The 16,975-nt window shown below is 38.7% G+C and overlaps 1 protein-coding gene across 2 annotated transcripts in view; it reads right to left on the minus strand.

Annotated features, from left to right (window-relative positions):
* Positions 1–16,625, minus strand: part of TIAM1 (TIAM Rac1 associated GEF 1) — a 222,692-nt gene extending 206,067 nt beyond the window's left edge. The window contains exon 1 of one of the 2 annotated variants that reach the window (XM_087966684.1): positions 16,423–16,625. The gene's annotated coding sequence lies outside the window, so the exon portion shown is untranslated. The remainder of the gene's footprint in view (positions 1–16,422) is intronic. The other variant, XM_087966680.1, reaches the window with a different exon arrangement.
* Between the last annotated feature and the right edge of the window lie 350 nt (positions 16,626–16,975).

Below are 16,975 nucleotides of genomic sequence, written 5' to 3' on the forward strand. Positions count from 1 at the left end.
GGCACTGGTCATGAATACTTACCTAAATCCTTTATCTGATATTGGAGATATAAATGACAAATGTCTCTTTAAAGATTCACATTTTCCTAACAATGCACATTCAAAATTCTACTGAAACAACTGAAACATCAATTCTGGAAAGATAATTTATTTCTAGAGAAATGCTCTAAATTGTTAACAGGGATCATGGATTTATCTCTAAACAGTTCTAAGCTTTAAAAATACAATTAAATAATACTTGATTGTGACTGATTGATTGGTTGGTTGGTTGGTTGGTTATGTGCCATTAAGTAGTGTTGACTCTTACCAACCTCAGTAATAGACCTTCTCCATAATGATCTGTTTCCAACCTGGTCATTCAGGTCTTCCATAGGTTTTCCCATATCTTGCTGGTGGTTCTTCTCTTTTCTTTCTTTCTACCTTTTCAAACAACATAGACTTCTCAGTTGTACAATGTGTACAAAAAATTGAGCCTGGGCATTCGTGCCTCGAGGAAGAACTTTGAACAATTTGTTCTTCATTCCATTTGTTTCTTTATTTTTGACTATCAATGGTATTCTCAAGAGTTTCTCCAACATAAACCTGTCAATATTTTTCTATCTTTACTTCTATAGGCCATCACAAGGAGAACTATTCTGTTATTTGTGAATATAGACATATCATGGCATTTGAATATCTTTTCAAATACCTTCACTGATATCTTTTCAAATAATAGTTTGCAGCTGAATTCTTTACTGTTAACAGTTGATCCTAAAAGGCAGAAGCTCTCCAATATATTTAGTGTCAGTTCTAACAGTAATTGTACCTGTTGCCACTAGTTTTGTCTTCTTTATATTCAATCTTAGTCCTATTTTCATTGCGCTCTTTGACTTCAATTTCTAGAATTTGCAAGTCATTTGCATTTTTAGCTATCACAGTCATGTCATCAGCATAGTTGGGGTGTGTTGGCTCAGGGAGAATTGCCACCTTTGGTCTTGGATGGGGTGGCACTATCCCAAACAGACCCTGTGCGTAATCTAGGGGTTTTTCCTGGACTCACAACTCCTGCTCGAAGAACAGATGGTGGCCGTGGCCAGGAGGGCCTTTGCGCAACTGCGGGTTATACACCAGTTACGCCCTTTCCAGGACCAACAGTCCCTAACTCACTGTCACTCAAACCCTAGTCACTTCCCATCTTAATTATTGCCACTCACTGTCACTCAAACCCTAGTCACTTCCCATCTTAATTATTGCCACTCACTGTCACTCAAACCCTAGTCACTTCCCATCTTGATTATTGCAATGTGCTCTACAAGGGACTGCCCTTGAAGAACATCCAGAAGCTTCAGTTGGTGCAAAATGCAGCAGCCCACATAGTTTTGTGCAGACCCCGGTGTGCACATGTTTCACCTCTCCTGCGGGAGCTGCATTGGTTGCCGATTTGCTTCTGGGTGCAATTCAAGGTGCTGGTTGTCAACTTTAAACCCTTCATGGCTTGGGTCCAGGTTATCTGAAGGAACGTCTATTGCTGATCACATCTACCAGACCCATTAGAGAGGGGAGGCAGGGAATGCTGCGGGTCCCATCACTGAGGAAGATATAACTGGTGGTTCCCAGAAAGGTGTTGTCTGTGGTGGCTCCCACTCTCTGGAAATCATTCCCCCAGAGATTAGAATGGCCCCTTCTCTAATACCCCTTCCGAAGGCACTGAAGACCTGGTTCTGCCAGAGGGCTTGGGGAACTCAGAGCAGGATAGAGCCCATCAAATGCCTCATGTGATCTGCTGTCGTCAGGGCGGGGGGTGGGAGTTGGGGGTGATCTTTTTTTTTTCCAGATTTTGTTCTATTGTACTTTATTAATTTATTTGATTCTTTTTTGTTAGTTTTTATTGTTTTTTATTTTAAATATGGTTTTACATTCTGTAAGCTGCCTCAAGTCGCCAAGGACAAATAGGCGGCAATATAATTTAAATAAATAATAAATAAATAAATAAATAAATAATGCTATTATTGACATTCCTTCCTCCAACTTTAAAACCTAATCATCTTCTTCCAATCCAGATTCCCTCAATATATATTCAGAATACAGGTTGAATAAATAAGAGGAGACTTCTTTGCTGATTTGGATTTTGTCTTTTTCACCATGTTCCATCCAGACAATGGCTACCAGGCCTGCATAATGGTTTCACATGAGGACAATGAGATATTCTGGAATTCCCATTTTTTCTAAGCACATTCCACAGCTTAACATGGTGGACTCATTCAGAGCCCTTGTTATAATCAGTGAAGCACATATTGAGATGCGTGCCTTCCCAATTGTCCTGCGTGCACCAGAAATAATGTCTCTTGTCCCTCAGCCTTTTCTAAAAGCAGCTGACATTTCCACCTGGGATTTCCATTTCCACGCAGGACTCTAATTCATATTAAATGAACCTAATCACCAAAATAGTATAGATTTTATTTTTATGAGTATTTTAATAATATCAGTATCTAGAGAAAGTAAAATAACGTTTTAATTAATGTATTTATTTCAAATGTGTTTATACTTCAAACCCTCCGATTCCAAGCAGCTTACATCAACAAAAGCAAAAAATACAAAAAAGACCTATAAAAGTTAGAAATCACCATTTTATAACTTGACATTTCTAACATAACCAATCTATCGTAAAACTAAATAAAGCAATCCAGACTGATAGTATTGACATATACCTCAGATACATCTGTTCCTCATTCTACCATCTACCTGCTTTTCCGTTAGAAACAGAAACTCCAAAAAAATTCCAAATTACATGCTGAAGTACCCTGGAGATCAATATCTCCTGCTACCTGTCCATCCATTAGAATTATCAGCCTAACAAAGAATGGGGCCACCGTGAAACAGCACCCCCAATCCTTGAAAACAAAAGGATGTTGCATGACATCCAATCCTTGCATGACATCCAAAGGGATGCCCTGTTGAAAATGATATAGTTATGATGTACTAGGTCACCTAAAACTTCAGCAGAATTAATAAGATTACACTTCCATTATGTAGATGTTACCCCAGGTTGCTGACCAGTACAGTTTCTGTCCCTTTTCGGGACCTGAATTATGATTGAAAAGGATCAAGATAATCTACTTTATGCAGAGCCTTTTGTAGCTGTCATTCATTACCTTCCATCATTTCCTCCCAAAAAGGAAAGTTGGAGATTAGGCACGAGTTGTCTAATATAGCTAGATCCAAGGTCATCTCCTTAAAGAGAAGATGTACAATTCCCTCCTTAAGGAGGTCCGCACTTCACTCTCACCACCACCACCACAATGAGGCACAGTACCCCCAAGCCAGCCTCTCATTCTCTTGTTGGCTACCGTATTATCAGGGTGGGGCAGGTAATAGAATTCAATTCTTCAAGGAATCTGTCCACTTCCTCAGGATCAACATGTTAAACTATTCACAAATAACACTGTCAAATATTACCCAAACCTCTCTGGATTCTATCCAGTCAGCTTTCAATTCTGAGTGAATACAAGGGGGATTTTATCTGCAAACTGCTCTGTTAACCTCTCACAACAGCCTTCCTAAAAATAGTCTGAGTAACTTTAAAAAAGAACACCGTACAGTACTCTTCAGGGGAAATAAGGGCAGAAAAGTAATTCTACTTTATTGCCATTATGCTATAGTACAGGCTCAAATTTGGGCTTTTATCCATATCCAGATTTGCTGCCCATTTTCCATCAGCATTACTCCAAATATCTGCTTCATTTCTTGGAGCTCCCAGAGAAGACACTATTTAGACAGGAAGACACCATTTAGAATAGAATAGAATAGAATAGAACAGAACAGAACAGAACAGAACAGAACAGAACAGAACAGAACAGAACAGAATAGAATAGAATAGAATAGAATAGAATAGAATTCTTTATTATATATAGTGTGATTGGACACACAAGGAATTTGTGCTCTCGGTGTACATAAAACGGTGTACATAAAAGTCAAGAATCATAAGGTACAACACTTAATAATAGAGGTGGTATTCAGCAGGTTCTGACTAGTTCTGGAGAACCGGTAGTGGAAATTTTGAGCAGTTCGGAGAACTGACAAATATCACCTCTGACTGGAGATTTTACAGTATCCTTCCCCTGCCACGCCCACCAAGCCACGCCCACAGAACTGGTAGTAAAAAAAATGAATCCCACCACTGAGTGTGACCCATTGAGTCATTCTTTTCAAATATAATATAGGCTTATGCTATTTCCCCCTCCCTCAAAAAACCATCAGGAGACTCCTGGGGAAGCCTCCCCCTCCTCCTTCCCCTCCCCCTCCTCGAGTGACCAACAAAAATGCCTGATAATTTGCTGGGAAAGGGGTAATTCCTTATCAGATTTCCCAATGGTTTCAACAATGGATGCATTCTGTAAGTAAACCCACCTGAGGTATCTTAGTTGAAAAAGTTTTGCCCCATAGTGCACAGTTTGCCCGATTAAATATTACAGATACAAAAGTGTTAGTAGTATATATCTATTCTGTATGTATCATCTCAGCTGCTCCAAGACATACACCAAAACTTATTTATCCCTCTCATCCACTATGTGTTAGGCATGAAATTAACTGGAACAAACCTATGGTTGTCTTAGTGGCCATAAGTAGGAGCCACATCAGATTTCTCTCCCTGGGATTTTAGGTTGAAATCTCAATTAGCCCAAGCATATTAAACACCAGCCAAACCCAAGGTGACTGAATAGATCAAGCAGGGGAGTCACTGTGCAACTGGAAAGTTGGTACAATCTCGAAGTTTACTAAGCAAACAGTTAGTAGAGAGCCATCTGGATGTCACATCATCAGCCAACATTGATTCAGCTGATCTGGCTACCTAGGCAGGTATCCCCTTCCTTGTTTACCGCTCCCATGTATCTCTCCCAAAGCTGCATTCTGGGTGAAAAAGGATGACCATCGCAGACCAAAAGAATGTGCCATTCTTCAGTTGAAGCTATACCACAGTTAATGAGGCACCAGTTGTGTCAAAACGAATGATGCCCTAAAATAAATGGGAAGGTCTGTGTCTTTATCTAAGTGAAAATTTTAATAAGAAAATAATTTGAAACTACCAGAGATTTGACAGTCCCTCAATGACAAATTTTATGAGCAAAGTAACATGATGACAGTAAAACAACATAAAACACAAAATGTTTAAATATGTCTACGTATTCGTGTATCTTGGAATGTTGGTGTGTTGATTAGGACATCTTCAATCATTTATCACAGCAAGTTTTATTTGGATTCTTACATTAGGCACAAAGGTGGATTCAGTGGCCTAATTGAAGCTTTCTAATTCCATGATTAAAGACATTTCTACGTCAGATATTGATTATACAAGCATTTGCAATATATCACCAAGAGTTTGAATCCCAATTCTGTACTAATATCAACAAAGATTCTTTCCCATTCCCTCCAGCCTTTAGGACTAAATTAGAAGGTTAGAATAATCTGTAGTAAGCATCTTATTCCTATATCTGGTTTCCATGATAAAGCAGAAAATCAGCTCCGTTTCACCCCCAAGCCATTATTCTGTTGCTGGCTTGATAGATTTTATAGCCCTAGTAAAAAGAGAGAGGGATTCATAAAAAGGAAGCCTGTCTCTATTAATCAGCCTAACAAAAACTCTTGTACAGATTGTGTGTGTGTGTGTGTGTGTGTGTGGTATGTGTGTACACACACAAAGATCACCATTACTTCTGAATCATATATCTCCAAAAAAAGGAAGAACAATATCGTTCTCCCTGGCAGAGGTGTCCAGCAACCTCCACCGAGGGCCAGTGCGTTACTTGCTTGCTTGCTGAGAAAGTTGCATGGTAAGATAGGATTGTGCTTTCAGCAAATAATTCATGTGACACATTTTCCTGCAATCTCTTCTTGGCTTACTGTTACGTTTTGTGGCAGACATGGTACAAAAATCAAGGTTATTTGCTGGCAGCACCAAAATATTCATTATTGTTTCATATGATTTGTGAGGAAAAATATGCTTGAGATCACTAAGACTTCTGGGAAATGAAGTCTCAAAACATTAGAAGTGCCTGATTGAGAGAAGTTACCTCTCTACTATAAAAGGAAACAAGGTTATTACCGCCTTCTCTTATCTGTTACATTTTTTTGCCATTTCTTAAATCCGTATGTATGGATTTTCTAGATTTTCTCAGAGTAATTAAGGCAATGACTTTTGGACATTACAAAAAGCATTATTTTACTGATATTTAATAAATTAAATTAGCTTTCAGTGTATTAATACTGCAATGCAAATACTCTGTTCCATTACTCTAACTGGCTTACGAGGTTTCCAATATCTCCTCATAGTTACGCATCTCAAAATGTGTGGCAAAGATCCTGCTGAATGACATAAGAGCAGCATTTAAAATCCTGGATAATGCATTGGAGATACTTCCTGGCAATTAAAGTTCATTCATCTGCCAAGTTCTACTCCATAGATTTTAGTGATTTTTTTTCAGGTAATACATTTTCTTGATGGCATTTTCTCCAAAGTATCATGACATCATACTTGCATTAAAAATAGCCTTTGAGGCATCAAGTTGCTTAGATTTCATTTACCATTAAGCTACCCCATTGGAAATACTGAAGTATATCGTCTATCTGCATCTTTATTAATGCTTTTGCTGGATACTCATATCTGGGGGAGGGAGAAAGAAATATTTTTCCTACGTGAGGGATTTTTTTCCTCTGCTTGATAATTCTTTAACCAGTTATGATAAGGATCTGTAGACAAGACATACAAATGAAGGACAGATTGAGTTGAAACCTACAGACAGGAAAAGAAAAACATATATTCAGATCCCCTGATTGATAATGTACAGTAATACTTTTCCATCAAAGCTTACACTTTTAAGGAATTCTGCCTATGATCTTAAGCAGCCTTCAGGCTTTACAGAATCCCTGATAACTGCACTAAACCTGAATATCCAGTAAAGACATACATAGCTAATGAAGTAAGAAAGATCCTTTCCTGTGAGCAATGTTTTTTTTAAAAAAATATGTTTGAAAACGTATCACATTACCTCTCCCAACTGAAATCAAAGTTATATAGCCTATTCGGTTCTAGTGATAGTTCTAAGTAACTGTAATGATTATAAAAACCATTTAGGAATCTCATACAGTTTTAAGCAATGTCATTAAAGATGCTACCCATAATTGTGATTAAAATCCAGAGCCAGAAGAATGGATTCACACAAACAGCCTATTTATATACCTAATTGCCACAAGAAAAATGAATGGAGATATTGATAAGGAAAGGGGAAAAAATCAAGTAGAATGACTACTTAAAAATAGTACATTTGAAGCTATACTTGAAATTTATTTTAATGATTATGTATTGCAATTTCTCAATATTTTGGAGACATAATTACATAAGTGTGTGCTGCTGAATTGTTAATATCAGTCTGATATTACCAGCTGTGTTGGACCAGTCCCCGTACTTCTCCATCAGGATGGTGGCTGAGTAATTTTTGCAGTTGAAGTGCAATATATTTGGAAGATACTAAATTGAGGCAAAAATATTTAATTTTAAAAGGGGAGGGAAAAGTGATAATATTACAATAACAAATTTAGTCTGCCTAAAAAAATTACATGTTATAGAATCTATTGCAGTTTAAGTGTGTTCTTTTATTTTAATAACTAATTTTAAAACATCATTGTGAACACATTAATGACAGGAACATTTAAAAATACAAATCTCAGAAATAAGTCCTCTGAATTAAATGTGACTTACTCTCAGGAAAATATGTACAGCAGCATCTCTAATTTCATTATCAGAAGTGTGGAAATGATTCAACTAAGAGAGATAGCTGCAGCTGAAAAACCCACAAAAAATATTTCAAGACTGTAACTACAATCTTACACATACTTCAATGTATCTCACTGGACCTAAGTAGGGCTCTGTAGGGCACTATTATCAAAGACCTAGATGCTAAATACAGATTAGGAAATCTTTCCTCTGCTACACATTAGGGCTTTTTAAAAGTTATCACATCTTTGACTGACCAACATCTTCTTATGGGATTTTACCTCTTCAAACTGTACTGAGAAAATTCTATCATGTCATTCCAAACATTCAAACTGGAATTAATTTGCTGTTGAATTTAAGAACTGTCAGTCAGAAAATATATTTTGCAGTACAGTTTTACATGAATATATCATTGAGTAACCCCAGATAGTTCAATGGAATTATTTACCTGGGAATAAATTTATATTCATCAGGAGATATGATGGCTTAGTTATTCATATATGAGATAGTATCATGGAGATCCCTTAAGGCTCATCTTGGGAGAGCAGTTTTGCTAGAATTTCAAGTTTGCTCTTGAGGCAAAAATATCTATTCTAGAATTTATGCTTGTCAAATTACCGTATTTGCGGCGTATAAGACGACTGGGCGTATAAGACGACCCCCAACATTTCCACTCAAAATATAGAGTTTGTTATATACTCGCCGTATAAGACTACCCCTCTTCCGCACACCTTCCACTTTTGCACTTTTTTTTTTTTTTTTGACGCACTTTTTTCTGCTTTGGACAATTTTGAAATGAGCTAATCCAATTTTGAACCAAGAATATGCAAATAGCTATGGAGTTTAGAAATGAGTTTTAAAAATATTTTTCATTGCTTACCATTAAGCGTAAAATATGTTGTAAATAAAATGAGAACACAGGAAACGTTCTCTTCTCAATACAGCTGATCTCTCTCTCTCTCTCTCTCTCTCACACACACACACACACACACACAAAACCCGGACACTGAAAAGGCTGCCAAGGAACAGTATATTCAATGCCTTCTCTTTAATCAAGAAACAAGGAATTCCTTAGAATCTTTTTTTTCCCCCAAGTGGCCCTCTTTAAAAAAAAAAAATGGAGGTAACACTTTCATTCAAAAAGTCTTCCAGTATCTGGAGTCGCTCAGACATATTGAAGTGAGGCAGGAGAGTAAGTGAAATTTGAAATGATCCAGCTACCGTTTTCTTCCCCTCCCGCTCGAAGGCCATTATCTCCACGTCAAAACGAACGAGGGAGGCAAAGAAGCCAAACACGCTAAAAAGATCTCTTTATTTTCCTACACAAGGTCACACCTACTTTTCCGCATTCAAAGGACAACCTCTCCTCACCACCACCACACACACACACACCCAATACCCGCAAACAATGTTCTGGGCATTAATCACCATTGCTACATTAACCTGGTAAATTTATACCCTGCCTCCCCAGTGTTGCTTTGACGGCAGGATTTCACACAGCAGGGCGCTCGCTCGCTCTCTTCTCCGCTCTCCCACCGTTTGCACATGTTGGAAGCACCGTAAAACCTGATAACCCACCCGGGGCTCCCCATCCTTAACCTACAGCCGCCCGCATGCAAAACCTGCGTGCAAAAAGAAAAAAAGAAAAAGAAAAGTACGCCGCACGTGAGGATCTTGAATCCTCTCCTCCCCACACGCTAAGGAAGGAAGAGGGGGAAAGGTTGCGCAGCGCGTGGCGAGTGACACCCGCCACACACACACACAGGCACACACACACACACACACACACACACACAGACACCGCTCCCCCCAGCCTTCCTCCCGGCTGCAACTCAAGCTCGAAGTGGGAGTCGGAGTCCTCCGGCGTATAAGACGACCCCCCACTTGGAGGCATGTTTTTCAGGGCAAAAAGTCGTCTTATACGCCGGCAAATACGGTAAGCTTGAATACACTGTATAATCACAAAAAAAGTAAATAGCCCTTCATAAGAGAAAGGGGTACATTCTATTTATTTATTTATTTTTATTTGTCAATTGCTTACAAGATAATAGGTATAAGTAAAGACATAGTTATGAATACATGGATACATTATAAGAAAAATAAAAAATATATAAAAGAAACAATAGGACAGGGATGGTAGGCACGTTGGTGCACTTGTGCACGCCCCCGACAGACCTCTTAGGAAAGGGGTGAGGTCAATAGTAAACAGTCTAAGGTTAAAGTTTTTGGGGTTTGGGGAAAAAAACACAGAGTCAGGTAGAGTATTCCAGACATTGACCACTCTGTTGCTGAAGTCGTATTTCCTGCAATCAAATTTGGTGCGATAAACCTTGAATTTGTATCTATTGCTTGCTCTTGTGTTGTTATGGTTAAAGCTGAAGTATTCAGGTAGGACACTGCAATGTATGATTTTATATACTATACTTAGATCGGACCGAAGGCGGCATAGTTCTAAGTTTTCTAGGTCTAGAATTTCGAGTCTGGTGGCATAAGGTATTCTGCAACGAGTAGAGGAGTGGAGAACTACAGTTCTCCAACAGCAGAAATGTGAATCTATTCAATCAAGAAGAAAAACGTCTTAGTTCATCTGTAGCTAAGATCCTATCTATAAAGTATCATGGCGTGTTATTTGTAGACTCTGCTGGAAACATACAGTTGCAAAATAAAACCCACAGAAGACAACAGACAATTGTTATGTAAGTAGTGAAGCATCTCAGAACTGTTGGAAGTAGGAGGCAGCACAAAAAGCAGCAGGGGGTTCTCAAGGATGAAGAAGAGAGAAGAAAGGAGAGAAGAGTAGGAGGAATGACAGCAAGATTTAGTCAGGGAGGAGGAGTTTACGTGATAAAGCATGAAAAGCTAAGCCTTTTTTAAAAAGCAAAATGTTATCCGCATCTAAAGAGGCTCCAGCAACAGTTGCTATGGAGACAAGAACTTTGACTTCTGTTACTAAACTTTAGTCATTCTGCCGAGGTAGCTACACTCGTCAGTATCACTTCCATTGATGCAGCTTTAAAGCAAATTAAAAAACGTTGCACAGGTGGCAGTAATTCTTAACTAAAATTCAAAACATATTCTTCATTATCATGTAACTTACAGTAATTTAGACATATCTTCAAAGTCATCTGTACCTAATGTGTGCACGGACACACATATTGTAGTTTTCAAAAGCATCTTGGGCTCAAACTGATTAAAGTTGTAGGCAGCAATTGCAAATTATGGAAGGGGAGAGCAAGGAGGGGGATAATCAGATTCTTAACCAGGTTTTGGAAGAAGGAAAAAAAAACAGTAACCTTTGAGTGTGCGTGTCAAAAACAGTGGTTTGTAACAAGCACCACTCAATCTCTGGTGAGTAGCAAGCATCCACAAATACTTCTCAATAGCAAGAGGATTTTTTTTATTTCAGAGAATATGAACATTTCCATTCACAATTTTTAAAGGTTCTTAATAAGAAGTTAACCTTTACCCTTACCAATTTTTTGTGGACTAAGAAGTAGCTGCCCCTGCTTATTTTTTTGGACTGAGCTTTTTGGATGCTGCTGAAGAATGTGGCCTCCAGATGTTGAGCTTCATTCACTTGCTGTGAATTGTAGCTAAGCAATAAATGGAAAGTGACAACTTCCCTATCTTGAATATGCTAAATTTCCCTGAAAAAAATCTCCACAACTATGTGATCAGGAAGTTCGATCACCATATAAAGCCTGGAGCTCCACATTGTCCATCAGTGGCGAATAGCTAAGTGTGTTGTGCAGACACAACCAATTTTGTTTTATTAAACAAATAATGATTAAACAACTATGGTTCAGTACAGTACAGTATGTGAATTTTGTTAATAGCTACATTAAATAAAATGTGTTTAAAATAAGTGAAGGGGTGTGCTTGTCAATCTTTCTAGCTCAATTTTCTAACAGAAGGTTTAATAGAAACACAGTAACTTTGAAGGGGAAGCCTTCACAGAAGTATTAATGTAAGGATTTTCTAAGTTCGAAATCTACAGGCTAATTTCTCCCACCTCTTACAATAAATAAGTCAGAAAATTTCATTTACTTTTTTGAATCATTTTCCATATTTTGGTGCTGAGGTTTCTTAAAATCAAAGGGATGGAAGGGGGTTCAAATATCTTCCAGTACAACCTATTACCCATGGTATAGAAGCTAAACCATTTCTGTCCATTTCAATGACACACAAGAAGAAATTATCTAATCATGAACTAAATAGCTTATACACACAAAACAACTTTAAAGCAACAAGTGCCCCCCCTGGTGAAACACTTAATGCCTGGCTGTGGAATAATTATGATATAAAAAATAAACACTTATATGTCAACAATGTCAAATGCCCTTATCAATCTAATATTATTTTTAACCATGCCTACTTAGAATACAGAAATTACAGAATATTCAAAAATGTTTGAATTTGGCATAGTACACTGTACAGTATTTAGATAAGTTAGCATTTATTTAATATTAAAAATCCAAGTCAGTATTTTCCATTTGAAAAATTTAAGCCAGGATCCAAAGTTCTGTATTCTGTTTTACTCTAAAACACATTTTTACCAATTACCACAAAAGAAGTCCCTTCTCAAAACGCTAATCCTTTTGTGGGAGAGTTGTCCTGTTTTCATTCTTATGTACCGTATCTTACTTTTGTAAAGGGGAGAAAGCAGGATTTTTTTAGTTCTCTATGGTTAAAATAACAACAAAAACATTCATTAATGGTTTGTGCAGAAATACAAACTGAACTTTAATGTTATCAATTGTGATATGTTAGCGCAACACTAAAAAGTTTGGTTAATGAGTGGGTGCTATCATTTTTCTCTTAAGTCCTGTCTTGCGCAGAGCTTTAATTAAGCAATGTAACCTTTTATGTTGACTGAATGCAAAATAGTTATGATTTTTGGAACTATGAAAACAAGAGCACATAACTTATGAGAAACTTTGGATAAAAATCTCCATATGATATATTCAAAATTTTGAGCTCAGGCTTGACAAACCACAAAAGTTGGTTAATCTGTAACAGGAATGTAAAATGGTACCATTCACCGAACCTTTTACTTCAGAATAGAATAGAATAGAATAGTTTATTGGCCAAGTCTGATTGGACACACAAGGAATTTGTCTTGGTGCATATGCTCTCAGTGTACATCAAAGATACATTCGTCAAGAATCATAAGGTACAACACTTAATAATAGTCATTCAGGTCATCATGCAACCGTTTCTGATATCTAAACTCTTACAAAAGGGTGTGGAAGTTCTTGACATTGAAAAATATAATAGTTCACATATTTTAAGGAAAGTCATAAAACATTGATTACAAACAGAAGTACCTGAGTTTACATACCAGGATAAGTGAAATCTTTTACCATTTAGCCCAGTCTGAGCCAAGCCAGCAATATCCATAACCAACTAGATGTCAAAACTTACATCATGACACCTGACTCATATCTCATATTTCCCCCACTTTTCTATCCTGCAGATGTCTCTGCACCCAGCCAAATTCAAGAGACACTAAAGCGCTACTTCCACAAATAGGCTTCACTGGATCTGACAATGTCTGATAAATAAATACCATCTGACAATTCAGTCTTATATGTTACATAAGGGGAAAGCTGTCTTGTTTATCTAAAATTTTCTGGAAAGAGAGCCCACATTGGCTGTTTTATGCTAAATATTACATACTGTTCATAAACACTTGTTCCCTGCACAATAGGCTATCTCTTCCCCCATATTGTTATACTGATAACAGACTTCAGTCAGCTTTGGGACTTAGATAAAAGTGGAACACAAGAAGCAGTGGACTTCTAATCAGATACTCTGTCAAGAGAGTTTGTCTTTTTTGAATACTGTAAAACCATGCTCCGGTATAACGATAATCCGAAACTCATTCATCCAAGTTGCCCTTTATCTAAAGACTTTTAATAGGTAACAAAATCATGCAATAGAGATACCAAAAATAGTAATTTGTATATTATTTAGCAACTGAGGCAACTAGACTTTATCTAGAGACTTTTTATAGCAGAAATGGGTAGCAATATCATGCAGTGAAAATATCAAACACATCATTTTTTTAATATTATTTGGCAGCTGATGCAATTAGACTTTAAAAAACACTAGATAACTCTTGACCCATTGGGTTATTGTTTCAGAGATATTTCCTTACCAGATTCTTCAATGGCTTTCAACAATGGTAGAGCTTCTAATGTTATGGTAAAGTTTTTTAAAAGTCAGGAAGATTTTCAGAGATGTTATCTGCCTTGAAAGTAGCACAGTCAAACTTCAGGAGCTGACCACAGGAACTGTTTTATGACATTTTGTATTATGTCATAGCATTTTAACAGTATCTGGTTTTGTTATAAAATGTTTTACAAAATTTGCCAAATTTCAATTCCATGAGTCATGGGTTCCAAATTTGGGACACATTCTGTAAGTTAGTCCATTTGCTTCAAAATTGTTACCATTTTATGCACAATTTTCCCCAATTAAAGGATACAAACACTAGAGTTTTAGTAGTGTATAGATTGTGATGCCATTCCTGCATCTCAACTAAGTCTGAAAGATTAGCTTTTTACATTATTCTGCAAACACATATTTATAGAACATAAATATTAAAATGGTCTGATGATACATTGTGAGAATTTGCAACACTAGCCAATATTTTATTATTCAATTTAGACACTCCTCTAAACTATAATATGATGTCCACAATCTTGGCTTGTGTATTAATTTAGCTACTATTATCTGTAAATCTTGTTATTTTGTGAACCCAAACAATAATGGCTTTTTCAACTAACTATGGTTACCGTAAAAGGTTAGCATGATGTGCAACAGGGAAAGGGAAAATAGTGGCAATAGATATATTTCCTGCTCTTTGTTCCCCTACCCTCTGCCACCCCCCGCCCCCCGCCCCAATATCCATATCAGGCACTAGACCATCTGCAACTAATATGATCCTTAAACACTGGAAACTTCATCTGAAAATAGGCTGGACAACACAGAATATACTAAGCAGCAAAAGTGAAAATATACTTCTGCAGATTGTACAACTCCTTTTTAAACAATATATTAAGAACATATAAAGTGGCTTGGCATCTACAAAAGCATGTAGTATTATCTCTGTGCTTTTGTGTTAAAAAAGTATCTTTCAAGTGAGATAGAGGCCAGTTTATGCTAATTTTTAAATCTTATTACTGCCCATGACATTCATCTTCTAGAGCTATTGATAAAATGGATTCATTGATATAGTATTATAGAACTGAAGTAAAAACAAACAAACACAGCAGTAGGTTTTGTAAAAGAAAGAAATATGAGTTGTGAGATAGGTAGGTCAGTAATATTTATGACTCCAAAAATGAGATGCAACTCATTTCATATAGTAAGCTGAATTTACACAGAGCATCCCAGGGAATCCTACTGACCATCGAAGATGATCATATGCACAAGTACATAATTGGATTAGGAAAGAAACCTCCGGAATTTGCCAACATAAACAGAAATGCTCAGCAATTTGTCATCCACATTTCTTAGAGGAAGGCAACAAGATCCACAATCCATCCACTAATATATGCCCAAAGAGGAGGTTTCTGACCCAAACTAACCCACTCCCTTCCTTTCAAAGCAGATAGGAGACTTCAACAGCAATCCATCAATCAGAATAGAGCTGGAAGGGATCTTGGAGATCTTCTAGTCCAACCCCCTGTACAGGTAAGTACAGGTATCCCAAATTGCTGTGACAAATTCAATAGTGAAATTGTTCAAGAGCCTCCTACCCCAAAACCCAGGAAGCGCCGCATATAAGCAAACCAATGAGCCAATCCTAAACCGTGTGGTCTTACCCATCTACAAAGAAATAAGCACCCCCCCCCCGAGTTTAATGGGATTTATTCACAGGAATGTCCCAGGTTAGATAGCATCGGCTATCTCCCCCGAGTAGTTTTTTTGGCTTTGATCTCCAAGCATTTGAAGTGCAAATAAGACGACGTTTACCACTAAGGCTCCTTCGGAACCATCTGTGCAATTATGCCCTTCCGAAAGAACGATTTTCTGCCTCTCGGGCTCCCTTCCCCAGCCCCCCACACCGCCACTATTATGCGAATATTTGTTTTCTGGCAGTTGTGCCGAGCGGCCACAATCGCGCTTCAGCCCGGCAGCGGAGGTTATGCCGACCTTTTTATCCCGCTTGTTAAGCTTTTCCCCCCGGCCGGCAAGGCTGTATGTAGGCTGAGATCTGAGAGCACGGAAGGCTTCCACGCAAAACTGGCATCCGCCACAGGGGTTCCGATTGCAAAGCCAGGGTAAAACGGGCTTCTTCTGCGGTAGGCATACCTCCCGCTCGCCAGATCCACTCGCACACGATCCTCTCTCTCTTTGCCGGATCACCCAGCACCTTTCCTCGGCCACGCACTCCTCAGGAGCGTTTTCCTTTCCGACGAACATCCATTCAGCGTGCTCGGTTGAGAAATGCGTACAATACACGGCGCAGGCCAGCCTCACTCGCATCTGCGCTAGGGAAGCGGGGAAAGGAGAGACGGGGAAACTGAAGGAGAAGCTGGGGTGCTCTCTCTACGTCCCCCCTCTCTCTCTTCCCGTCCGTCCGTCCATCCATCCATCCATTCATTCATTCATTCATTCATTCATTCGGCCAGTCAAGTCAGTCAACTGCATAGCGATGTACCTACCAAGCATTGCTTTCTTGCCCGCCAAAGAGGCACTGATCGGACGCTGCAGCCTACAGGACTGCCGCAGCAACCAGAGATCTTCGAGAAGGGCAGGCACACGGTGGTGTTTTTTTTCCCCAACTGCAGAGCCGCTGCCGCCGCCGCGGTTCTCACGATGCCATCCTGCCAATAGCAACTGCTGCCATATTGTTACGGCAAGCGCTGCGAAGGGCGGGGCGAGAGGACCCCTTGGAAACCGAGGGCTATTGGTCACGCGGCCGGCCAATCAAACCGACGCAACCCAATGAGCCAAGCCGGCGATGAACAGCGGGGCCTTTGGAGTTAGAATGCGGCGGGACAATAGGAGCCGCACGCGGAAAGCCAGTCAGGGAGATGGGCGGGGGAGGGAAGGGGTTTTGTTTAAGCCTTCGGGCCTTTTGCCGAGCCGAGGGAGGCGGTCCGAGAGCGGGGAAAGAACCTACCTGAAACAAAAGTAGTATTTTTTTTCCCTCCTGAGCCAATCCAGTAGCGAATGGACCAATCAGAAGAAAGATTTAAGATTAAATAATGCGCA

This window comes from Notechis scutatus, chromosome 5, assembly GCF_049901735.1.
Source record: "Notechis scutatus isolate UNSWTSFEM ecotype Mainland chromosome 5, rNotScu1.2, whole genome shotgun sequence".
In the NCBI taxonomy this organism is placed as follows: domain Eukaryota; kingdom Metazoa; phylum Chordata; class Lepidosauria; order Squamata; family Elapidae; genus Notechis; species Notechis scutatus.